We start from the raw sequence: 25,951 nt of genomic DNA, 5'->3' as shown, positions 1-25,951 counted from the left end.
AGGCGACTTTTGAGCCCGGAAACTTCTTCCTCTAGCTCTGCCACTCGCCTCTCAGTGGCCCATCTCTGAAGCTCTTCCTGTTTCAACTGCTCTTCCAGCAGCAGAGCTCTCTCAGACCTTTCCCTCTCCAATGCGCCCACTCGGCTCTCAATAGCCAGTCTCTCACGCTTCTCTTGCGTCCACTGGGTTTGTAGCAACTCCTTGAGCTGCTTGATCTCGGCTCCGACATCCACCGAACCCTCCGAGCCCACATCACTAGAGGAGGTATCTGCTTCATACCTCCCATCACCAGCGGTCAACTCCTCCCCTGGTCTGTGGCTTTTCCGATGGACTCCTCCATCCTCTCTCACTCAGCTTCCATCTTGCTGACTGTTTCCTTAAGGTACGTCTCCGCCTTTTGGAGAGTATCACAGGACATCTGTAGCTCCTTCACCTGAGCTTCCAGACCTAGGGTCTTTCCCCGGAGATCATCATTCTCCTCACGGGGTGTCTTGCAGAGTGGTCTCAACCACTTGGCGCACTTGCTCTGCACCCACCTTATCCTCCTCTAGTTTTTCCTTCACCTTGAGTAGATCCTCATAATCTCTCTTACTCTGTTGCAGTTCCCTACTGCGTTCACCACACTCCTTCTTGAAGTCACACAGCTCCTGGTTGAGCTGTTTGGGCAGTCGTTCTAGGATTTGTTCACGTCCAGAAACACCATCCTGCCGTGCCTCCTTCTCAAACTTCAACTGCAAAACCTCTTCCTTGATTTTGCGGCGGTCCTCCTTAATTGCGTAGAACATTTCCTTCCACTGGTTAATTTCCGCGTGGCTTTGCTCCACGTCTCGCTGCCAGTTCCTCATAAGCTGGTGTATTTTCTGCTGTTCAGACTCCAGGATCAACTGGTCTAAGGACACGTTCCCCAGGTTTTCACATAATTGCTGCACATCACTCTGACCCTGCTGGCCGATAGGCTCCAGCTCTTGGTCACGACTGGCCGCCTCCTCTTTCAGGGCTGTCAGATCCTTCTGACTCGGTACCGTACCGGAGGTTGCTACTGGCAACGTCACCTCCTCTTCTACCTCTAATGGAGGATCCACACTTGAAGCAAATGCACACAGTACTACATTCTCTTTATTTTCATTTTCAGCCAAGTCTACAGGAGCAACCTTTTTGTGGCCCTTTCGCCGTCTACGAGATGGGGACTTTCTCACCTCGTCTACCCCCTCCTGACTGACCTCTCCTTCTACTTTCGTAGTGTCACCGTTAGCTACGGGGTCTGTGTCACTCCCCATGGTGTTGTGGACTAACATGTCACCTCCGACTTTGACGTCACCCCCTTCTACTGGAGCTACCCCGTTATCAACGGTCACATTGTCATTTTTAGGAGGTCCCTACCCACCACCAGTAATTTTTTTTCATTTTCTATCCTCCACGCTGTTTTGAACAACCGCCCCTTTTTTAGACTCCGTCCCCTTTTTAACAACCACACCGGCAGGGGAATTTTTACAAGAAAAATCAACAATAGTCTTAGGACTCAGTTCACAACAGCTCTTACCACCTCCCCGGGCACTCTGGGACAACACTGGCGCCCCCGGAGAGTTCACAGAATGGTCCACTGCCACCATTCTATACGGTACCCACCATGTCCAGTTTCATGTCCAGGAGACGTTTCTCAAATACCTGCTCCGGTTTTAACAGGCACTTTAATCGCTCTAATCGCTCAATAGCTTCAGACTCAGTTGCTGCTCCTTTCACAGCCATATTTATCTGCTCCTGCATTTCCTCAGGACACTATTCACACACCGCTCTCCCCGGAAAAATTTCGTGGCCCCGCCGAGCCACAGCAAAACCGGATTTAAGTGCGACGACAACCTTCGCAACCCCGCCGAGTTGCAGCCAGATGCTTTATACTTTGTGAGCCCCGCCGAGCCACAGCAAACCAGGTTTGAGTGTGACACCAATCTTCGCAACCCCACCGAGTTGCAGCCAGATGCTTTAATCCACACTCGTCGTCCTGTGCCGTTGCCCCTAGCAACCGGGCTGCAGAAGCCCCTAGCAACCGGGTTGTCGTTGCCGCTAGCAACCGGGCTGCAGTTGCCCGCATTCTCGAACCATATGTAAGGCAGCGCTAGACATCATAATGGGGAATACTCGCTTCGCTGCGACAATCAATGCACACGTGCAATGTCTTTCCGTTTTCACAATGCTGCAGTTTATTGCACTTCATAAACCACAGTTCACACAGTCCATCTTTGTCCGCCACCGGCATGTTTACACACTTAACATCCGGGAGTCTCTCAAGTAGCAGACAGGCCCAAGTGGCCCAAGTAACAGCCTTCAGCAAGGTAATAAAATAGCAATGTCCATATTAATGTCCATATAACACAGGGTATTACCTTTGCTGGGTTTAGCTGTCTCAGTCCATTACTCCGCCACCACTGTGGCTTTGCGGCTTCCCAGGTAGGGGTCTCCAGCCGTCGTTCCCTCAAAGGCCACTGACATCCACACAGGATCCAGGCTCTGCCTTTCAGGACTCTTACTCAACCTCTGCCTTCCAAGGCCACTAGCATCCACACAGGATCCAGGCTCTGCCTTTCAGGTACCAGGCTTCACTTGGCCTCACTAGGCCTCACACGGTCGGTGTCCCACACACACAGGAACAGGCCTTACGCCTCTCTCACAGAACACACCTGTCTCCCATCAAGCAGGGTTTATATATGCATCCCATGCACACACACACATACTGACAGGACTTTGCTGATGTCACAGTCATGTGATCAGACAGACATTCTGTGCGCACAGGACCTGTGCTATGTCACAGTCATGTGACCAGTCACCTGAGGGGGAAGGTACATGGTCAGGTAAAACACATCCTGGACCATTACCGTAATGCCAGCAAGTCGCTGCATTACAGTACATATATTCTATGTCATACTGGCCTCATCCACATTCAAAAAAAAATTTCTTCTGTTCCTAAAGTAATACAGTTGGGGACATCTCAGCTTGAAATTGTTTGGAGAATATCTCGTAGGTTTTATCAGCCTCATGCACGCTAACAAATTTCTTTTGTTTGTTAGTAACGTTATATGGCAGGCCATATCTCTCCTTGTCATTTAGTGTCGCTGAAATTCAGGTGTGTGCTGAGCTATTGCACTTGAAAAAAAACATATTTTTCTTTAGTTCATTGTGTGCTCCTTCCACTGTATCTGACCAACATGAGCGGGAAAAAGAGAGGGCGTGGTGGAAGGGGGAATAGGCTTGTTGTTCAAGGTGTACGTGAGGTACGTGGTAATGTTAGTGAAAGCGCTAGTGAACCAACACAAACAGGTCCTATCCAAAAACAACTGACAACTTATGTTAGTGGACGGCCTACTGCACTCCCTTCCTTTGACAGCCGCACAGCGATACGCCTTGTTGATAAGGCCCACAAAGAGCAGGTGCTCCAGTGGATGGCAAGCTCTGCTTCCAGTGCCCCCTCCTCTTCTTCCTCCACCTCAACATTATACGCACGTACAGTCCACAGAGGTGGCACCCCAATTACTCATGCTTCCCCCTGCGTTACACCTGGCCAACTGCCCAACTGACTGTAGCGAACCACAGATGGGCGAGTCTGTAGAACTCTTTACCCATTCTACACCAAGGGCATCAGAAGTGTACTCCAAACAGTCACAGAGTCAAGGGGAGGAAAGCATCTACACTGATGCCCAAAATTTTTTTAGCTTGGATTCAGGGCAGGATGAAGTAGGGTCCGAGCAGGTTCCTGACCCTCATCACCAGACGTTAACGGCAGGGGAGGGAGGTGATTCCGATGAGACTCAGATACCTGAGGCTCATGCGGACTGTACTTTGCTGTTAGGGCAACAAGAGGAGAGGGGTCACTCTGAGGGCGAGGAATGGGATAACACATTGGATGATGACGAGGTTGAAGATCCTACTTGGTGTGAACTCACAGTCACGGAGCCGAGTAGCTCATCTGAGGAGGTGGAGGAGGAAGACGAGGAGGTTACATTTCACCCTACGGCGCAGACACGGAGTGATGCAAGCACGAGGAGCACTGCATCCTCAGCCACAACCGTGGCTGTGACCAGCAACGGTCATGGGTCTGCAGCTCGCAGGGGCAGGAAGGGTTGCCTAGCATGGGCTTTTTTTGTCACTGCAAAGGATGAGCCAACTCACCTTATCTGCAAACTTTGCGATAACAAACTCAGTAGAGGGAAAGACTGCAATAATTTGACTCTACATGCATGAACCTTCACATGCTCAAACAACATGCATTACGCTGAGAATCTTACTGCACTGAAATGTGGACCAGCACACCTCAACAACCATCAGCTGCCCCTTCAAACGCATCTGCTGCTTCTTCCTCCTCCTCTGTTACCGTGCCAAGTATTGTCACGCAGGTCTCCCGTTGCAGAATCTCCGGTTCTTTACCCGCTCCAGTCAGGCTGAATGACAGCCCGTCAGCTGTAACGGTGTTTGTTTCACTGAGTACACTGCATGTTTCTCAGTCCACAGTAGCATCTGCACCTCACTCATGCTCCACCAGTTTTTCCGGTTCACCATAATCCGCTCTCTCTCAGCACCTTAGCCAGCCCTCAATCCCGCTGTTGTGGTCACATAAAAGATTGTTTCATCCTACACATGACGAAGCTAAGAGGTTGAACTCCACCATCTCCAATCTGTTGGCCACGGAAATGGTGGTCTTAGGCCCTATTTTTTTAAATGTAAACACTTTCGATTAAGTCTGCATCTCCTGGGTTGGCTGTAGTGGGACAGGTATGGGTCTGTGTTAAACTAGTTGTAGTCTGATGACATTGATGCCACTTCAGTGGTGTTAGGCCCTCATTTTGGGCAATGTGAACACTCCTGGTTAGGTCTCTATCTCCTGGGTTGGCTGTACAGGAAGAGGTGTGGGTCTTATTTACACTATTTCTACAGTAGTGAAATTGATGCCACTTTGCGTCTCTCATCAGAATATATGGCCCCTTTCTGTAATAATGTCTTCCATTCCGTTATTACAAGATGGGCCCGTGAGATGCGGCGGGAGATCCAAGAAATGCGAGAAGAGTGGTACAATATTCGAGTGGCTCAATCTGTGAGAGCTGGAACAGTTGACCCGAGACCCACGGGCGAAGAAAAGGACGATCCCAGACCCCGGGTTGGAGCAGAGCCCAATTGGGTGGTCCGACGACCCCCTGCAGACAGGGGACCAACATGTTGGAATTGTGGGGGCATGGGGCATTACGCCTGGAGCTGTGCCAGCCGAGGAAGGCCTCTGTCCCGGCAGCCGTTAAACTGACGGGCTCCGGGTGTGAGGGACGCAACCTGGAGCGGAGGAAGGCAGTGAGTCCCGAAGACTTAATATCCATGAGCCCGACAGTGTGGGCCGAGCTTGGCAGACGGGCGGTTCACTGCTTGATCGACACGGGATCTCAAGTGACCACCATGGAAGAAACTTATTTCCATCAGCGGTACCCAGAGATGGCACAAAATGAAGGGGGTCCCTTGATAAAGCTCACAGCCACTAACCAACTGCCCATTCCGGTCACAGGAGTAGTGTGGTTACGCATCCGGGTGTGCAGACAAGATGTGGGAAGAAAAGGAGTCATCCCGACAGGCGAAGATGCCAGCCCAGGACCACCAGTGACCCTCGGTATGAACGTGCTGAAGGAAATCAGGCAAATCCTGGTTATGGAACCACGAGAGCTCACGCTAGGGCGGTGGAACTCTAGAGCCCCCCAAAGGAAGGCCCTCCAGCAGCAGATCAGGGTTGCCCAGGCGCAAGAGACCTCGAGTGGGGGAAAAGTTCTGGGAAAGGTGATAATACCCGCCACCAACACCCTCACCTTACCACCAAGACAGACAGTCCTCACTTTGCCCGTCCGAGCCTGCACCCCACAAGAAGGGGTAGAGATTCAGATCGAGTCAACCACCGTGGACAAGATGCCTCCGGGTCTATTGGTAACGCGGACCTTGACTACCGTCCATAAGGGAAAAGTGGTGGTACGATGCGTGAACCTGAATCTGAGTGAGCTCATTCTTCCCGCCAGGACCAAAATAGCCCAGATCCTGGGGATGCCAGAACAGCTGGAACCGCCAGATGCGATACAATTGTCAGCAGTAAGGGGGGATCCCTGGATCCTGGCGATCACCGTACGATCGGGGTCTCCTCGACCTCAGACTAAGGACGGGCGAAGGATCCTAGAACAGATGCGTGCTGATTTGACAGGGCTCCCAACGGAACAGGTGTACCAGGTTGAAGTGATGCTGGGACGGTACCAGGACGTCTTTGCCCGACATGAGGACGACTTTGAATCTACTGAGGCCATCACCCATGGGATCCCTACGGGAAATGCTGCTCCGGTACGGGAACGGTATAGACAGATACCCCCGCAAATATACCAGGAGGTGAAGGAAATGCTGGCCTATATGATACAGAACGGGGTGATTTGGGAAAGCCAGAGCCTATGGGCAGCTCCAATCGTTCTGGTCAGGAAGAAGGATGGAACCCTACGATTCTGTGTGGACTATAGGCGGCTAAATGCTTGCACCGTAAGAGACTCGTACCCTTTACCCAGGATCGAGGAGTCTCTATCCGCCCTAGGCAAGGCAAAATACTTCTCCTCCCTGAATCTGGCCAGCGGATACTGGCAAGTGCCAGTGGCTGAACACGACAGCGCCAAGACAGCATTCGTGTTGCCCATGGGACTCTTTGAGTTTAATCGGATGCCTTTTGGCCTAACCAATGCTCCCGGGACCTTTCAACGCTTGATGGAGAGATGTTTAGGCAATCTGAACTTTGAGGCCACACTGATCTACCTCGATGACATCATCGCCTATGCGTCTACCTTCCAGGAACATCTACGACGACTGGAGCAAGTCTTGAGTCGCCTTCGAAATCACGGCCTGAAGGTGAAGCCACAAAAATGTCATATATTCCGCAAGCAGGTTGAGTACCTCGGGCACATGGTGTCCTGTGAAGGAGTCAGGCCCACTCGGGAGAAAGTGGCCGCCGTGCAAGAGTGGCCCACCCCGAAGACTGTAAAGGACGTGCGGGCCTTCCTAGGACTCGCAGGGTAGTACCGCAGATTCGTGAAAAATTTCACTCGCATCGTTAATCCGCTACTGGAGCTCCTTCAAGGGATACCTGCGGGCTCGAAAAATCGAACAGTGAAATGGGGAAGAGAACAGGAGGAGGCCATCCGGGCCTTAAAGATGGCCCTGACGGAAGCTCCCATACTGGCCTACGCAGACTTTTCTCAGCCCTTCGTTCTTCACACCGATGGAAGTCTCCTTGGTCTAGGGGCCGTGCTGTCGCAGGAGCAGGAGGGGAGAGAGCGGGTGATAGCATATGCGAGTCGCTCCCTCCGAGACTCGGAGAAGACAATTACAGCTCCTTTAAACAGGAATTAGTGGCCCTAGTGTGGGCAATGACAGAAAAGTTGGCGGAGTACTTGTCGGGGTCTGAAGTGTTGGTGAAGACAGACAACAACCCATTGGCTCATCTGGAGAACGCGAAGTTGGGAGCCCTGGAACAACGATGGGTGGCTCACATGGCTCGGTACCGGTATAAGATCACCTACAGGCCTAGGGCTGAAAACACGCATGCTGATGCCCTCTCCAGGGTGACCCATGAGCACCCCAACCGTGACCGAAACAAAGAACAGGAGGCCGAAGAGGTGTCCAGCTTCCGGAGGGTTGGCAGCCCATTGTCCGCTACGCATGGACAGATCGAGGAAGTGAAAGAAGGACATGTGTTGGGGCGGCCCAGGGACGAGTGGGTACGGATACAGCAAATGGATGGAGAGATTGCGCGGTTGCGACAGTGGGTGGCTTTGAAACAAGTCCCTAACCGCGAAGAAAGGGGGACCCTGACGCCAGAGGGGCTGAAGATGCTGCGGCAGTGGGAGAGACTGAGCCTGCAGGATGGCTTGTTGTACAGACGGGTCCAGTTGGTACGGGAGTTCGGCCCCACTTGGCAAGTAGTGGTTCCAGAGAGTGTGATCGGGACACTGGCCAAGGAAGTACACGAGTGGGGAGCACACTTTGGACCCGAAAGTTGTGAGTTGGTGAAAACCCCAGAGCAGCGGGCCCCCGTCCAGACCATTGTGACGGCAGCGCCCTTAGAGGTGTTGATGATCGACTACCTGACCATCGGGCCGGCGCATCTCGGGTATGGACATTGCCTGGTCATGACCGACCACTTCACGAAATTTGCGGTGGTAACTCCGACCAGGGATCAGACAGCTGAATCTACTGCCCAGGCTATCTGTCGGGACTTCATCAGGGTCTATGGCTGTCCGAAGAGAATTCACTCCGATCAAGGACGGGTGATGGAGGAGCTGCACCGGCTATACAAGATCGAGAAGTCTAGGACCATCCCTTACCATCCGCAAGGGAATGGGTCCTGTGAACGCTTCAACAGAACTTTGATCCAGATGCTTCGAACCTTGGAAGAAGATCGGAAGGTATGCTGGCCGGAGTTTGTGGCTGAGCTGGTGTGGGTCTATAATAACCGGGTACATAGTGCCACAGGGTTCACCCCCTATGCCCTGCTGTTCGGACAAAAGGGTAGGGAGATCACCGAGCTCGAACTAGATCCCGTGGAGGACTGGCCCCGGACGGGCCCATCTACCTGGGTCCGGGAGCATCGGCACCAGTTGCAGACTCTTCGGAGGTTGGTGCAGCAGAAGTTTAAGGAACATAGGCACCATGAAATGCCACCTCTTCGGGGGACAGCCCTTAAGTCGGGAGAACGGGTGTTGGTACGGGACAAGAGATCCCGGGGCAAGCTGAGTAGACGGTGGGAGTCGACCCCGTATCGAGTGAAACGAAGAGTTAGTCCTGAAGGACCAGTGTATGAGGTTCAGCCTAAGGGGGAAGAAGCGGCTCCAACTAGAATCGTTCATCAAAGCATGCTATGGCCCTGTTTGTCTAGCGATGAGGAAAAGAAGGAAGAACTCAGCACAAGGACGAGAGATCCCACACCCAGTGTGGCCGTCTACGATGATGAGGAGGAAGAGACGATAGTGGCTGCGATCCCCAGTCTCACATCGCCCACAGCTTCCCACACAAGAGAGGAGGGCCCACCACTCCGTCAGGCTGGGCCGGGCGAAGTTGGGAACCCCAGCGACTCTCAAGTACCCTGCGCTCCAACTGCGTTACGCCGGTCCGAACGATCCACGGCTGGTGTGCCGCCTATCCGCTACAATCAGGATCAGTTCATCTGGCAAAGTATCATCCAAGAGGTCAGAGAGTGTGAGCGCCTGGTGAAAAAACTCTCGCCCGTGGAATGGCGAGCTCAAAGGGAGTGGGAGTGTAAGAAGGAAGACTTGCCTAGGGACAGGTGCGGAGCTCCGGCACCGGAACTGCCAGGGTCCTGCCCAGTGTTGCCAGGGGACGGGATTAAGAGTGCACGGGGGACTTCCTGGACAGTGCTGGGGAACAGAGGAGAGGGATGGAAGAGAGGAAGTCAGGTGTCTGGGCTCGCGCGAAAGAGACAGTTGGTTGTGGAGAGCAGACCGGCAGTTGGTGAGAAACAGTCTGACCTACCGACAACGAGAGAGAGACGTGCTGCCCTGTCCTCGGTGAAATAGGGTCGTGCTGACCTGTCTGCGGTGACGGACGAACAGGTGACACAGCTTGCCACAAAACAAGGGGCGTGCGGTCTGTACCGGGCCTACAGAAAGTGATCGTTTAGTTACCTGCATCACCACAGCTTTCCAGACATCTGACGGTGACCTACGGGTGAGGACGCACCCGGGATTAGTGATCCTAACGCAGTTTGTTGTACGCCGGAGGAGCTTGCTACAGCTCATAAAGGAGTAGTGACCACTGTCGTGTGGTCAAAAGGGCTGGGGGCCCAGTGTGTGAGACCCGAGACCGCCCACTGCCGCCAGAAGACGGACACCCTCCGGAGTGAGTGTCTGAAGACGGACGCAGTTATCGCTAAAGGAAAGATAAGTGCAAGCCTCCAGTAATCTACCTTCTCTTATTCAGCGTAAACTTTTGGGACTGCGCCGTATTGTTCATCCTTTCCGTGTTATAGTTAAACCACAATAGTTTATTGTCCGATTTTACTGTTTTATTGTTGTGTTACTTAAATTTACACACCCTGTGTGGAGAAACCAAATCTTGAATTAAACCTCTGCCATACTCTCTGCGTGCTGTGTGCGGCATCCGAGCCTTTTAACAGTAGGATGGGGGACATGACTACAAGATGGGAACCAGGAAGGCTGACATTATTGCATATAGGGGACCAGGATGGGGGACATTATTACAAGATGGGACAAGGATGATGGGACATCACTACAAGATGGGGACAAGGATGGTGATATTACTACAAGATGGGACCAGGAAGAGGGGAACATTACTACAAGATGGAGATTAAGATAAGTGACATTCCTACAAGATGGAGACCAGGATTAGGGACATTACTACCAGATAAAGACAAGGATGGGGGACATTATTACAATATGGGGAGTAACATAGTAACATAGTTTTTAAGGTTGAAGGAAGACTAAGTCCATCTTGTTCAACCCATAGCCTAACATGTTGATCCAGAGGTAGGCAAAAAAACCCATGTGGCAAACACTAAGCTCCACATTGGGGAAAAAATTCCTTCCCGACTCCATACGACAATCAGACTAGTTCCCTGGATCAACGCCCAATCAAGGAATCTAGTATATATAACCTGTAATATTATATTTTTCAAGAAAGGCATCCATGCCCTTCTTAGATTTTAATAGTGAATCACTCATTACAACATCATGCGGCAGAGAGTTCCATAGTCTCACTGCTCTTACAGGAAAGAATCCCCGTCTGTGATTATTATTATACCTTCTTTCCTCCAGACGTAGAAGATGCCCCCTTATCCCCGTCTCTGGCCTCAGAGTAAAAAGATCAGTAGAAAGGTCTTTGTACTGTCCCCTCATATACTTGTACATAGTAAAAAGATCACCCCTAAGCCTTCTTTTTTCCACAGTAAATAACCCCAAGTGTAATAACCTGTCTTGGTATTGCAGACCCCCCAGTCCTCTAATAACCTTGGTCGCTCTTCTCTGCATCCTCTCTAGTTCAGCTATGTCTTTCTTATACACCGGAGACCAAAACTGTACACAGTATTCTAAGTGTGGTCGCACTAATGACTTGTATAGAGGTACAATTATGTTCTCCTCATGAGCATCTATGCCTCTTTTAATGCATCCCATTATTTTATTTGCCTTTGCAGCAGCTGCCTGACACTGGCCACTAAACGTGAGCTTGTCGTCCACCAATACACCCAGGTCTTTTTCAGTTACAGTTTTGCCCAGTGTTTTACAATTAAGCATATAATTATACATTTTATTTCCTCTGCCCAAGTGCACTACCTTACATTTATCCTCATTAAAGCTCATTTGCCATTTATCAGCCCAAACTTCTAGTTTACATAGATCCTCCTGTAATATAAAATTGTCCGCCTCTGTATTGATTACCCTGCAGAGTTTAGTGTCATCTGCAAATATTGAAATGTTACTCTGTATGTCCCCTACAAGGTCATTAATAAATATGTTAAAAAGAAGGGGGCCCAATACTGACCCCTGTGGTACCCCGCTGTTAACTGAGACCCAGTCTGAGTGTTTTCCATTAATAACCACCATTGTTTCCTATCAATGAGCCAATTCTTAACCCACATACATATATTTTCCCTTATCCCCATTGATCTCATTTTATGTATCAACCTTTTGTGTGGAACCGTATCAAAAGCTTTTGAAAAGTCCATATACACAACATCCACTGCATTTCCTTGGTCCAGTTCAGAACTTGCCTCCTCATAAAAACTGATCAGATTAGTTTGACAGGAACGGTCCCTCGTAAACCCATGTTGATATTGGGTCATGAGGTTATTCTTCTTCAGATACTCTATTATAGCATCTCTTAGGAAACCCTCCAGGATTTTACCCACAGTAGAGGTTAAGCTTACTGGACTATAATTTCCAAGTATAGTTTTTGTCCCCTTTTTGAATATTGGCACCACATTTGCTATACGCCAGTCGTGTGGTACAGATCCTGTTATTATGGAATCTTTAAAGATTAAAAATAATGGTCTATCTATGACGTTACTTAATTCCTGCAGTACTCGCGGGTGTATCCCATATGGGCCCGGGGATGTGTCAACTTTAGTGATTTTTAGACGCCGCCGTACTTCCTGCTGGGTTAAGAAAGTGACATTTAATGGAGAATTTTTGTTATCACTAATCATGTTTTCTGTCATGCAATTTTCTTGTGTAAATACGGTTAAAAAAAATCATTTAGCATATTGGCTTTTTCCTCATCATCATCCACCATTTCACCCAGACTATTTTTAAGGGGGCCAACACTATCATTTTTTAGTTTTTAACTATTTATGTAGTTAAAGAATATTTTGGGGTTATTTTTACTTTCTCTGGCAATGATTCTCTCTGCCTCAATCTTTGCTGCCTTGATTTGTTTTTTACACAATTTATTTCATTTTCTATATTTATTTAAAGCCTCATCACTACCTACTTGCTTTAGTTCTCTAAATGCTTTCTTTTTGTCACTTATTGCGCCCCTTACAGCTCTATTTAGCCATAGTGGTTTCCTCCTATTTCTAGCATGTTTATTCCCAAAGGGTATATATTGTGCACAGGTCCTATTCAGGATGTTAATAATAGTGTTGATCAACCCCCGTAGTGTTCGAGTTTGGTTCGGTTCGTCGAACACCCTTGTGTTCGCCGAACTGTTCGTCGAACTGTTCGTCGAACACCTTCGAACACCGTTAAAACCAATGGCAGGCAAACAAAAACACATAGAAACACATAAAAAACACCTTCAAGGGTGTCCAAAAGCTGACAAACTGCTCAGAAGACATAACTAACACATGGAAAAGTGACAAGTACATATAGTCATGCGAAAAGAAAAGAGGTGGAGGAGTAAAAGGAGGGGGAGACACAGATATAGGCATATCATGCCCTTCTAAAATCCAAAAAGTGAGAAGCCAACACGGCCAGTCCTTTCCTGCCCGTGCCACCTCCGTGTCGCCGGGTTTGTGCCAGAGCCGCGGTGGACCCTGACGGCCAGCCCCCCTCTCGCAATACTGGTGCCTGTCCGCTGGTGGGTCGAGCGAGCCCCCCTGTGGTGGAGGCAGGTCTAAGCTTTTTAATTTAAATTGTCTCTCTTATTTGAATGAATACACTTTAAATCCTTTTACAAGGATCTATTGGAGGGCAAGTCTCATGCCAGCAGACGCATAATTCCAGCTCCAGTAGCGTCCACTAAAGCTGCTGCAGTTAGAAAGCTTTTATAAGGATCGAGCTCGGCAGTCCACCGCAAGGCGTCCTACCGCCAGTCCCAGCCCCTATGCCTTGGGGTGCCTCCTGATGCTCTTCACTGAGTATCCCGGGGTCCCGAAGCATTTCCTTTGAAAAAATTAAGTGTCCAAACTACAGGTGGTGCAGCTTGCGCAACAGCTGGGATAATCCGCTGACTAGCAGACACTGCTACTAGGCACAAAGTATTTCCTGGGCTAGATGCAGTTAAAAATTTGTAATTAGACACTCTCGTTGGATGCTGAGAAAGCATTCCATAGAGTCTCCTGGCACGCCATATATTATTCTCTTAAAAAGCTTGGGGTAGGGGTCTAGGGGACCCTTTTATAGCCAAAATCACGGCCCTTTATCGCAATACGTCACCTAGGCTGAAGATAAATGGAACTGTAGCACCCCGAGGGCTTGGTTGCTACAGAGGTATTGCACCTCACCAAGAGGTGTGATATCTCACTCTCAGGTAAGGATGGAGTGTGAATCAGGACCCCGACACCTGCATGCATTACACCACATTGCCGTGGGGCAGGGCGACCAATATGCCTCTGAGATGGGCACGACAGTCCTTGTCCCTGGCTGGAGTGGGGGGAGGGAACACTGAGGAAGGGGAACCCTGTAGTGCAGGAGCAGGGAGGAAGCAGTTCCTGGGTGCATTGAGAAGGAAGTATAAAAGGTGGGCACCATCTTAGTTCAGTGCAGAGAAGTCTGAGCAGAAGTGACAGGGAGCAGGGGCTCTGCATGAGCTCTGCTCCGGAGGCGGGCCTAGTAACAAAGGCCCAGGCCTGGAAGAGGGAGAAGGAAGGAAGAGGAGCGGAGAAGGCTCCAGGAACGAGGAACGAAGGGATCCCAGGGGTGCAGACGGGTGAGTCGCCACCGCACGCCCGAATCCACATGCGTGGAGGGGTCAGGCCAAAGGGGGAGACTGGTCCCCGAAACTAGTGGAGGCGGGAAACGACCCTCAGCTAGAAACCGGAGGATGTGACATTTTATGTGGCGCAGCCCCTCGCTACAACCGCTAGGAAGGCACCACATAGGGTCAGGGAAACTGGCGCCAAGTTTACCAAGAGGAGGCCCGAGGCAGCTGGACAGAAGCGTTGGTAAGAAAGGCCAGACAAAGGACACACAAAGGGGTCCTGTGAAGTGCTCCAAAGTTATCTGGGAGTTGTCTGAGCCCCTCACGTGGTAAGCACAGTACGACGTGGGCAGCCGTTACCTGCAGAAGTGGTCTGGATAATAAGAACTGTGAGTAAAGGCCCTGGACTGCATCACTGACTCTGTGTCGTTACTGCTGCTGCCCTGCACCATCACCCCCATCCTCCACATACACTGCCCTGAGGCTATACTCCTACCGTGGGGAGTTATGCTATGATCTGTTGCACCCACAACACCAGCCTCAGCGGTCTGCCCTGCAGCGGCGGCTCACTCTGACCACAATCCACAGGTGGCGTAGTCGGACATTTAAACATCAAAACCACATAAATAGTTCCGCCACTGGTTTGACCGCCCTGAGTCACGGAACAGGGTCGCCGCCACGGAGACAACAACCACCAGCATCCACCAAAAAGGGTCCGGCTCCGGGTGTCCCAAGGCCCAGGGGGCGCGTCAGAACATTTTCATCACCTTTCATAATCACCAATGGGACAAGGCAGGGATGTCCTCTGTCCCCTCTCTTATACATCCTAGTGACGGAGCACCTGCTCTCATCAATTCGCCATAACCCCAATATTAGGTGGACTGAGGTGGGAGGCACCGAGTACAAGTGACGCGCCCCCTGGGCCATATTCTTTAGGGGGAATATCCGGAGCCGGATCAGATGGGAGTTGTAGTCTTCCGAGCGGCTGTGACCCGGTCCGTGCCCAGGGTGTCAAACTCAGTTGTATGTGGCAGTCCTACAGATGTTATTAAGTTCTTAATGTCGACTACGCCACCCGTTGTATTGCGGTCACTATGGCCGCCGCTGCAGCAGGGTCCGCTGAGGCTGATGGAGTTGGTGCAGCTTTTGATAGTATAACCCCCAACGGGTGGGGTATAGCCTCAGGGGGTCAGGTGCAGAGGATGGGGGTTGTGGTGGTGCAGCATAGGTGTTAAATGAAGACAGAGTCGGGTTGTGCAGTTTAGGGTATTTACTCACTGCTGATGTTCCGGTCACTCCAGCTTCAAGTGACCTCCCGAGCCGTGCTGCATCCACCAGGTCCTGGATCCAGCCAACCCCCAAGCGAGTCCGGAGCGTGACCCTGAGCTCTCCTTCTGTCCTTTCTCTGGCCGTCCCCACTAGTGATCCACCCAGGTCCAGCTCCCTCGGGCCTTCTGTTGGGAGACCCTTGGCCTTGGGTTCCCTGACCCTCCACGTGGTATGCCTTCGGAGTGGATGTGGTGGGTGGCCGTGGCAGACACTGCCCACGGCCTCCGGTCTCTGGCTAGGGTGTGCTTTTGCCCCCACCAGCTTGGGATCCGGTACCCTTTTGCCAACTCTTCACCCGCTGATGGACTTTGGGTTCTCAGAGTTCCTTTTCTGTTTCCCCCTCTGGGTCTTTCTGGCTTTCTCCTCTCTCTCTCTCTGGGGCTGCTCTGCTCCTCTTCCTCTGCTCTGCTCTGACCAAAGGATGACAGACTGACCCTGTTCTTTGATGGTGCCCACCTTATATACACCCTCTATGTGTGAGCTCAGGTGACCAGCACCCAATGAGCTCCTATCTTTACCCAGGCTGCTCCCCCTATCTGCCCCTACACTACTTGGGATGTTCCACCCCCCTCCCACTCCAGCCAGGAACAGACTCGGTCGTACCTGCACATTTCTAAGTGGGAGTACCGTCGGTCTGCTCCTCGGAAATGGGATGTGTGTAGTGCATGCAGCCTACCGAGCTCAGGTCCACACTCCATCCTTACCCGGGAGTGGAATATCACACCTCTGGGTTGAGGTGCAATACCCCTGTAGCAGCCGAATCCTCAGGGTGCTACATTCCCCCCTGGTAAATCACAGCACGTCCTCGGGCTGTAAGACATAAACAACACCAAAACATACAAAAATTTTTTTTTCATATCAACAACATCGTATAAACATATAAAATAACATACATTAGCAGCAAAACATTCTTATAAAACATTCTCGTCGCCTCTGGCTCCTCCTCCGGTCACTGTGCAACGTGTGACCGGGTAAAGTGCGACTGTCTTTGGAACTCGTGGCTTTCCTATAAAACCGGTAGGGGGCGCTTTAGGACGCGCAACTATTTACAAGGGGTATGGCCGCTCTCAGTGCTCGGCCGGGTATTAGGGAGGAATGACCGCTCTCAGTCCTCGGTCAGTGGGATTTAGGGAAATACGGGTAACAGTTCACACTTGCTGGTCCCAACGGGGACTATATTAGCAACAGTAACAATTTCAGTTCACAGTGCCCCGACGGGCAACTATATACAGCTTCTACTTCGCTGTACTTAACGACGGCGTCCTCCTGCTCTTGCTTTATGGTTACCTTTAACTCTAGTTTCAGACCCGTCCGGGTCCTCTTGTTCTTCCTCCTCACACCGCAGCTCTTCCTCCGTCAGGCGATGCACATGGAGGGCGTAGGGACCTTTGGCACACTTGTGCCGGGTGAAGGTGACCTCGTCCCCGATGTAAAGGTCACGACCTCTGTGTCCCTCCGGTAGGTGGGACTCAACGTCTCTCCTGGTTACGAAGACGTCGCCTAGGGTGTGGTGGTCTCGGATGAAGCCCCACCCATGCTGCAGGTTAAACTTTATCACAGTCCCGGTGGTGCGGGGACTATGCGCTGCACGGGGGTCTCTCCTGGCCCGGCTCTTCTGCTCCGCGCTCCTTATCTGGGCTTGTTGTTCCCGGACCCGCCTCTCTCTCCGCTCCCTCTCGAAGTCCTCGAGCTGTTGGCGGCAGCACTCAGCACGCTCCGCTGCAGCTGCCCGAGTTTCTTGAGTGAACCCCATAAGATCTTCTCCGGTGGGGTCCCACTCAAACTGCGCTTCCGCTAGCGGGGGCGAGATCCTCTTCACGGGCTTTGGAGCCGGGATCAGGGGTTCATCCAGGGGTCTCTCTCTCCGGAGTCGGGGATGGTGGAACTCCGGTGGCCATATAAATGGCTGCCCATCCGGGCACGTGTGCTGGGCGTACAGGTCTTCTCCCAGATGCGGCACTTTTGGTCTTATGGGCGCGGTGGTGTTAGCGCCCGGGTTGCCCGGGCCTTGCGGCCTCGCCTGGGGTATATGGAAGGTAAAGGGCACCGTAAGGACGGCGGCGCCCTGGGCTACTTGGCCCTGCGACCAGGCCGGGGGCTCCGCGGAGGTAGGGGGCGCTGTTGGTATTGCGGCGCCCGGGGGTACTAGGCCTTGCGACCAGGCTGGTGGTACTTCCTGCTTGGTCACGCTCGGGATCGAGGCGTGTGACGTCACAGGGGTCGCGGCTTCCGTTTGAGGCCTAGTCTGCGGCGGTGACGTTGCAGCGACGGGCACGGCAGGATAGACTTCGGGCTCTGCGACGGGGAGCTGGGGCAGGTACGCGGTTTCCTGGTTTGGGGTATAGACGTCCCCTTTACCTGCCTCCACTCGTTCGGCTCCCTTCTCGGCGCCGTCTCCGGCCTTCAATCCTCCCGCGCCATCCTCAGAGGCGGTCTGTTTCCTCGTCTCGGGTGGCGTGCTCCGCTGACAGGTCTCGGTCTGCTGGGCCATCTCACGGCTCCACTCTGCCAACGTCTCTCGCTGCACCCGGGCCATCCTCCTTGCGAGGCCCTCCAGAGCGGTCTGCGCACACTCCCGGTCTCGGGGGAGCTGTGCTAGGACCTCCACTAGGCCTAGTGGGGTCGTTGCTTCCAGCAGGCTCCTGACCAACGGGTCGGTGCTGCTCTGCTCTCCTTCTGTTGTCTCCAGCAGGCTCCTGGCCAGCGGGCCGGTGCTGCTCTGCTCTTCCTCCTCGGTTTCTAGCAGGCTCCTGGCCAACGGGCCGGTGCTGCTCTGCTTTCTCGCCATCTCCGGGTAAGCTCCTCCGATATTCTTCTCCAGGCTTCTTGCCTCCGGGTGCGCTCGCTCTAGACTCCTCCAAGCGGCACCCATCTTTTTTCTCTCCTTTCGTCTCCTCCCCCTTCGAGGGCGGTCCCGGGGCCACTTGGTGATTGTCAGCTCCAGGGGCAGTTCTTTCACGCTGACAGACACCTCTAGCATCACAGTCTCTGTTGGTGGGGGCGGTTTCCACTTTTGGCGCCATTTTCGGTCCTGGCCCACGATGGGAGGTGGCCTCTCGCCACCCTCTGGCACGCCCATAATGGCGTCCGCTCTTCCAAGGCGGGAAACCTTTGGAAATGGCGGGAATCATCTCCCAGTGGCGGGAAACTCTGCAGATGGCGGGAAAAAGCTGTTAATGGCGGACAACCGGCGGGAATCGACCTGTGATGGAGTCCGATGGCGGGGACCCTCCGGAACCGGCAGGAGACTTCTTTTTGAGGTAAACTCGTTCTTTTCTTCAGGCACGCAGTACCCGGTTGTTGTGGGCACGTAATCCTGCCGACTACGCCAAAGTTGACGCGCCCCCTGGGCCATATTCTTTAGGGGAAATATCCGGAGCCGGATCAGATGGGAGTTGTAGTCTTCCGAGCGGCTGTGACCCGGTCCATGCCCAGGGTGTCAAACTCAGTTGTATGTGGCAGTCCTACAGATGTTATTAAGTTCTTAATGTCGACTACGCCACCCGTTGTATTGCGGTCACTATGGCCGCCGCTGCAGCAGGGTCCGCTGAGGCTGATGGAGTTGGTGCAGCTTTTGATAGTATAACCCCCAACGGGTGGGGTATAGCCTCAGGGGGTCAGGTGCAGAGGATGGGGGTTGTGGTGGTGCAGCATAGGTGTTAAATGAAGACAGAGTCGGGTTGTGCAGTTTAGGGTATTTACTCACTGCTGATGTTCCGGTCACTCCAGCTTCAAGTGACCTCCCGAGCCGTGCTGCATCCACCAGGTCCTGGATCCAGCCAACCCCCAAGCGAGTCCGGAGCGTGACCCTGAGCTCTCCTTCTGTCCTTTCTCTGGCCGTCCCCACTAGTGATCCACCCAGGTCCAGCTCCCTCGGGCCTTCTGTTGGGAGACCCTTGGCCTTGGGTTCCCTGACCCTCCACGTGGTATGCCTTCGGGGTGGATGTGGTGGGTGGCCGTGGCAGACACTGCCCACGGCCTCCGGTCTCTGGCTAGGGTGTGCTTTTGCCCCCACCAGCTTGGGATCCGGTACCCTTTTGCCAACTCTTCACCCGCTGATGGACTTTGGGTTCTCAGAGTTCCTTTTCTGTTTCCCCCTCTGGGTCTTTCTGGCTTTCTCCTCTCTCTCTCTCTGGGGCTGCTCTGCTCCTCTTCCTCTGCTTTGCTCTGACCAAAGGATGACAGACTGACCCTGTTCTTTGATGGTGCCCACCTTATATACACCCTCTATGTGTGAGCTCAGGTGACCAGCACCCAATGAGCTCCTATCTTTACCCAGGCTGCTCCCCCTATCTTCCCCTACACTACTTGGGATGTTCCACCCCCCTCCCACTCCAGCCAGGAACAGACTCGGTCGTACCTGCACATTTCTAAGTGGGAGTACCGTCGGTCTGCTCCTCGGAAATGGGATGTGTGTAGTGCATGCAGCCTACCGAGCTCAGGTCCACACTCCATCCTTACCCGGGAGTGGAATATCACACCTCTGGGTTGAGGTGCAATACCCCTGTAGCAGCCGAATCCTCAGGGTGCTACACAAGTGCTCTCTATTTGCTGATGATGTCCTAGTATATATCACTCAATAACATATATCCATCCCTGCTGTTATGGCTGAAATAGATCACTTTGTTACATGGTCAAATTTTAAAATCAATGCAGCGAAGTCTAAGGCCCTCGATGTCTCCCTCCCAAAATCCATACAGGATTTCATCTAGTCCAACTTTCCCTTTGCCTGGCCCTCACAGGGTATCAAATACTTAGGAATTCCTATTCATAGAGACTTCTCCTGTCTATGTTATCTTAATTTTGGGCCCTTTATTGAACAACTCCATACAGACCACGGTTGGCAAGTTAGAACTGTAAGATTCACTACGTGAACCACTGGTGTTTTGTGAAAAAGCACATGTACACTGTGTTCCAAATTATTATGCAAAAAGTATTTAGGAGTGATAAGGGAAGAATTTGTTTGTTTGTTTGTCAGTTAAACTCATTGATGGTGATGTGTGTCAGTGCTCTTTATATCACTGTAAGCATTTGCAGACACCTGTGCTAATTAGTTTGGCAGGTGTGTCCAATGAAAGGCAAGACTACTTAAGAAGGCTGTCCCACATTATTAAGCAGCCTACATTTTCTGCCAAAATGGGAAAGAAAAAGGATGTGTCGGCTGCTGAGAAGCAACAAATTGTGGAGTGTTTAGGTCAAGGCATGACTACAATCAACATTGTGCGATGATCAGGATGAAGTGTCTTGGCAATCAAGAAGTATGTAGGTGATTCACAGTACACACGTGTGCGTGCTGATAAGGGCAAATTGAGGACTCTTTCCTACAGGCAATTACGTCAGGTTAAAAGAGCAGCGGCAGAAAAGCCTTGTCATAGCAGCAGACAAGTTTTTGAAGCTGCTGGTGCCTCCAACGTCCCCCGAACAACAAGATGCAGGGTACTTCAGAGGTTTGCAGCTGGGCGTACGCCATCCTGTCGACCTCCTCTATCCACTTCACACAAGCAGAAACGGCTCCAGTGGGCCAAACATTACATGAAGACTGATTTCAAAACTGTTTTGTTCACGGATGAGTGCCGTGCAACGCTCAATGGTCTAGATGGATGCAGTGGAGGATGGCTGGTTGATGGACACCCCACGCAAACACAGCTACAGCGCCAACAAGGAGGAGGTAGAGTAATGTTTTGGGCTGGAATCATGGGGAGAGAGATTGTCGGCCCCTTTAGGATCCCTGAAGGCGTAAAAATGAACTCCATAATGTATGTGGAGTTTCTCAAACAGCACTTCCTGCCATGGTTCAAGAAGAAGAACCGCGTATTCCACAGCAAGATCATTTTTATGCATGATAATGCACCGTCTCAAGCTGCACATAACAAATCTGCATCTCTGGCTGATATGGGCATAAAAGGGGACAAACTTATGGTGTGACCCCCATGCTCCCCTGACCTCTTCCCCATTCAGAACCTCTGGAGCATCATCAAAAGGAGTGTCTATGATGGCGGGAGGCAGTTCACATCTAAGCAACAGCTCTGGGAGGGTATTCTGTCCTCATGCAAAACAATTGAAGCAGAAACCATCCAAAACCTGACAAATTCAATGGACGAGAGAGTTCAGAAGCTCCTTTCGAACAAGGGGTCCTATGTGCAAATGTTACATCACCTAGAATAAAGTTTTGAGTTGAAAACTGTTTGATTTCAGTTTCTAGTAACCTGCTAATGCTTATAATTTCAAAAATGACCATTTTTTTGGTCTTTATTAAAATGAAAAGGTGAATCGAAGAGTGTGGGGGATCAAAGCGTGTGACAACCCAGTAGTCAGGATTACTTCGAATTCTGACAATCTGAGGGTCATGTTGCAGGTAGTGCAGCAAGAAGGCACTTATGTGTCTTGCGCATCTCGGAGCCCCAAAATTATTTTCCGGGCTAGATGCAGCTAAAATTTTTTATTAATTTTAAATCTGGTGGAGCTTAGTATGGATGGCCTAATAGAATCAGTGCTGCACACTGCTACAAAGCCCAAATTATTTTCCAGCCAAGATACAGATAAACATGATTAGTAATTTTAAATCTGGTGGAGCTTAGTATACATGGCCTAATAGAATCAGTGCTGCACACTGCTACAAAGCCCAAATTATTTTCCAGCCAAGATACAGATAAACATGATTGGTAATTTGAAAGCTTAAAACGGTTGATGAGGTGATTTTAACCAATCATCAAGCTTTTACTCTCCCCAGGATGACACAGGGGTAGAAAAGTCGTTTCGGATCCATGATTTGTTCATCTTTATGAACGTGAGTCTGTTTATATTATCAGCGGAGAGCCGCGTGCGCTTATCTGTCAGCACACCACCAGCAGCGCTGAACACACGTTCAGACAGAACGCTGGCTGCGGGGCATGACAAGATCTCCAAGGCGTAAGTGGCTAGCTCTGGCCATTTATCCAGATTGGAAGCCCAAAAAGAGCAAGGGTCCAGTGACACAGTCATGGCTTCAATGTTTACTTGGAGATACTCCTGTACCATCGTCTCTAGGCGTTGACTATGTGTCAGACTTCTTGTCTCCTGTGGCCTTGCAAAGGATGGGCTAAAAAAGTGGTGAAATGATTCCGCAAAATTGATGTTACCATCAGATACTGTGTTTCTGTTACGGTTTGAGTGCTCAACACTCGACGGTCCCACGGTTGGCAAGTTGGAACTGTGAGATTCACTACGTGCACCACTGGTGTTTTGTGAAAAACACATGTAAGATTCTGCAACAGTCTCTGCTGATACTCCTGCATGCGTACATCCCTTTCTATGGCAGGAATAATTTCTGCAAATTTACTTTTGTACCGGGGATCTAACAGTGTGGCAACCCAGTAGTCAGGATTATTTCTAATTCTCACAATTCGAGGGTCATGTTGCAGGTAGTGCAGCAAGAAGGCACTCATGTTTGTTGCGCATCCAGGAGCACCAAGTCCCTGTTGTGTTGGTGGCGAGGTAACAATCATGCTTCCTTCCTCTGTCCTCTCCCCCCAACCTCGCACAACAGAAATGTGATCAAGGTCTCCCTGATCTGATGAGTCTTCCATCAGTTCGTCCTCCACTTCTTCCTGGGCTCCTGCACCTTCCTCACTAGTTTGGCTGCTACCATACGCCCTAGTAAAACCATCTCCCCCACCCTCACATGCCTGCTGCCCCGATGCTGCCGACGGTCTGGACCTTGCAGATGTTAGCCCGTCCGCATACAACTACTCCTCCTCTACTTCCTCCACCTCCTCTTGTGCCACCACCTGACTCCAAATTCTGTTTAACATGTGCTCCAGCATGTAAATCACTGGAATAGTCATGCTGATAATGGCATCGTCAGCACTAAACATCTTCTTCGCCATTTCAAAACTGTGCAGAAGGGTGCATAGGTCCCTGATCTGAGACCACCTCTCCAGCGTGATTTGCCCCACCTCTGGATCTCGTTGGCCCAGGCTATACGTCAGAACGTATTGCACCAGGGCTTGTCGGTGCTGCCACAGTCGCTGCAACATGTGCAGAGTTGAATTCCACCGGGTAGGCACATCGCATTTTAGCCGGTGAAGTGGCAGGCCCAACGACTTCTGTAGAGATGTAAGTCGCTGAGCTGCGGGATGCGAACGGTGGAAGTGAGCACACAGCGACCGTGCCCTCTGCAGAAGGCCATCTAGTCCGGGATAGTGGGCTAAAAATTGCTGGACAACCAGGTTCAACACGTGAGCCATACAAGGCACGTGTGTGACATTGCCCCGGCGAAGGGCCGCACCCAGGTTTGCAGCATTGTCCCACACGGTCTTCCCTGGTTTCAGGTCCAGTGGAGACAACCATTCATGAAATTGGTTCTCCAGAGCTGACCACAACTCCTCAGCTGTGTGACTCACATTTCCCAGACATTTCAAAGTAAAAACCGCCTGATGACGTTGAGCCCTACTGCCAGCATAGTAAGGAGGTGTGCAGGATCCCTTCTGCGCAGTTAGAAAGCTTGTGGCATGACCAGACAGGCTTTTGGTGCAGGTGGAGGACCGAGAGGAGGTTGAGGAGGCAGAAGCAGTGGAGGAACTTTGACATAAAGAGGATTGACGCACAACTCGTGGGGACGGCAAGACTTGGACAGCAGCCCCTTGTCCTGCTGTCACCATAGTTACCCAGTGCCCAGTCAGCGACATGTAACTCCCCTGTCCATGCCTACTCATCCAAGTGTCTGTGGTGAAGTGCACCCTGTCACACACAGAGTTTCTCAAAGATGCGGTGATGTTGTGTGCGACATGCTGGTGGAGAGCAGGCACACCTTTCTTTGAGAAGTAGAGCCGACTGGGCATCTGGTACTGGGGCACTGCGACGGACATAAGGTCTCGAAAATCCTCTGTGTCCACCAGGCGGAAAGGCAGCATTTCTGTAGCCAAGAGCTTGCAGATGGTGAAATTCAACCTCTTAGCTTTCTCATGGCTAGGAGGAAATGGTCTTTTACTTGTCCACATCTGAGGGACCGAGGGCTGGCTATTGTGCTTAGACGGGGTTGATAAGGGTGTCCCCGGCAAACTGCCGGTCTGTGAGGAAGATGCAGGCGGACATGTTAGGTTGCCTTGATCCAAAGGTGGTGCTATCGATGTCGGACAGCGCTCAACACCAGCTGGTGTTACCACCTCCAAAGAAAATGATGACCTGGCAATCACGCTGGCTGTTGCTGGTAAAGAGGTGGCAGGTCTGCGTCCCAAAACAGGTGTGACTGCTGTCCCCCCAGTCACAGAGGATGAAGAGGCCGCGGATGCACAAGATATGGCAGACGGTGGTTGGCTCGGCCGGCTAGGCCGCATTGTAGCACAGTGAGCTTCCCACTGCAACTTATGCTTCATGTCCATGTGCCGGTTCATGCATGAAGTACTCAAACTATGTATTTTTTGGCCTCTACTTAGCTTTTGCTGACAAATGTTACAGATAACATGAGTTGGGTCATCTTTATCCATCTGAAAAAATGCCCAGGCTATGCAAGGCTTAGCACCCATGCGACCTGTAGAGCCACCACGATTTGTGGTGAGAGGCAGAGTTGTGTTTGAGGATGCAGTTGTTGACGTGCTTCCTGTACTACGTCTCTGTCCAGGAAGGCGCAACCTGACCTCGTCGTCACTAGCATCTTCCTCCACCTCCTCTGCTGACCTCATCTCTTGTCTGACTGTGGGTTGACAGTAAGTGGGATCTCCAACCTCATCATCATCACTCTGTGCGTTATCACACCCGTCGTCCTCAGAGCCAACCTGTTCCTGCCCTGACAAAAAACTAAAGTTGTCGCTCCAATCAGGTATTTGAGTCTCATCATCGTCTTCCTCATTGTCTCCACCAACAGGAGTTACAGTTTGGGAATGAGGGTCTACATTATGGTCAGAATCTTCAGCGTCTGGTTATGCATCCGACTCATAAAGATTCTGGGCATCAGTGCAGATCATTTCCTCGTCTGGATTCACAGAAGCGCTGGAGCCGACCTCTGATTCCCAGGCTATAGTATGAGTAAACAGCTCTGCAGACTCAACCATCTGTTCTACCTCATACTCAGACGGGCAGCTGGAGATTTGGGAGCTGTGAGGAAGCAAGTGCGATTGGGGTGACACCTTTGAGGACTGGAGTATTTGTGATGTTGAAGTTGATGTGGAGGAGAGCCCACTTAAAGGAGCACTTGATATCCGTTGAAGCACCTGCTGTTTTTGTGCCTCATCTGGAATTTGTAGCGATTGGCGTGGCCGTAAGAAAGGGATCTTACCACATTGTCCGCTAAAAGAAGTAGACATTTTAGTTTGGCTGGAATATGGTCTTTCTTCTGCAGATGTTACTGTTGCTTTAACACCTACCCCACAGACACAACCTTTTTTCCCCTTCCCAACACGCCTATTCCCCTTTCCACCAGCAGCAGGCCTTTTTCCACTCATTTTGGTGGTTAACTAATTCACAACTCTGGAGTTGTTTGCACAAA

This window comes from Phyllobates terribilis, unplaced genomic scaffold (assembly GCF_046119375.1).
Source record: "Phyllobates terribilis strain yellow unplaced genomic scaffold, ASM4611937v1 Scaffold_3__8_contigs__length_932513732, whole genome shotgun sequence".
Lineage (NCBI taxonomy): Eukaryota > Metazoa > Chordata > Amphibia > Anura > Dendrobatidae > Phyllobates > Phyllobates terribilis.
This window is presented reverse-complemented; position numbering follows the sequence as displayed.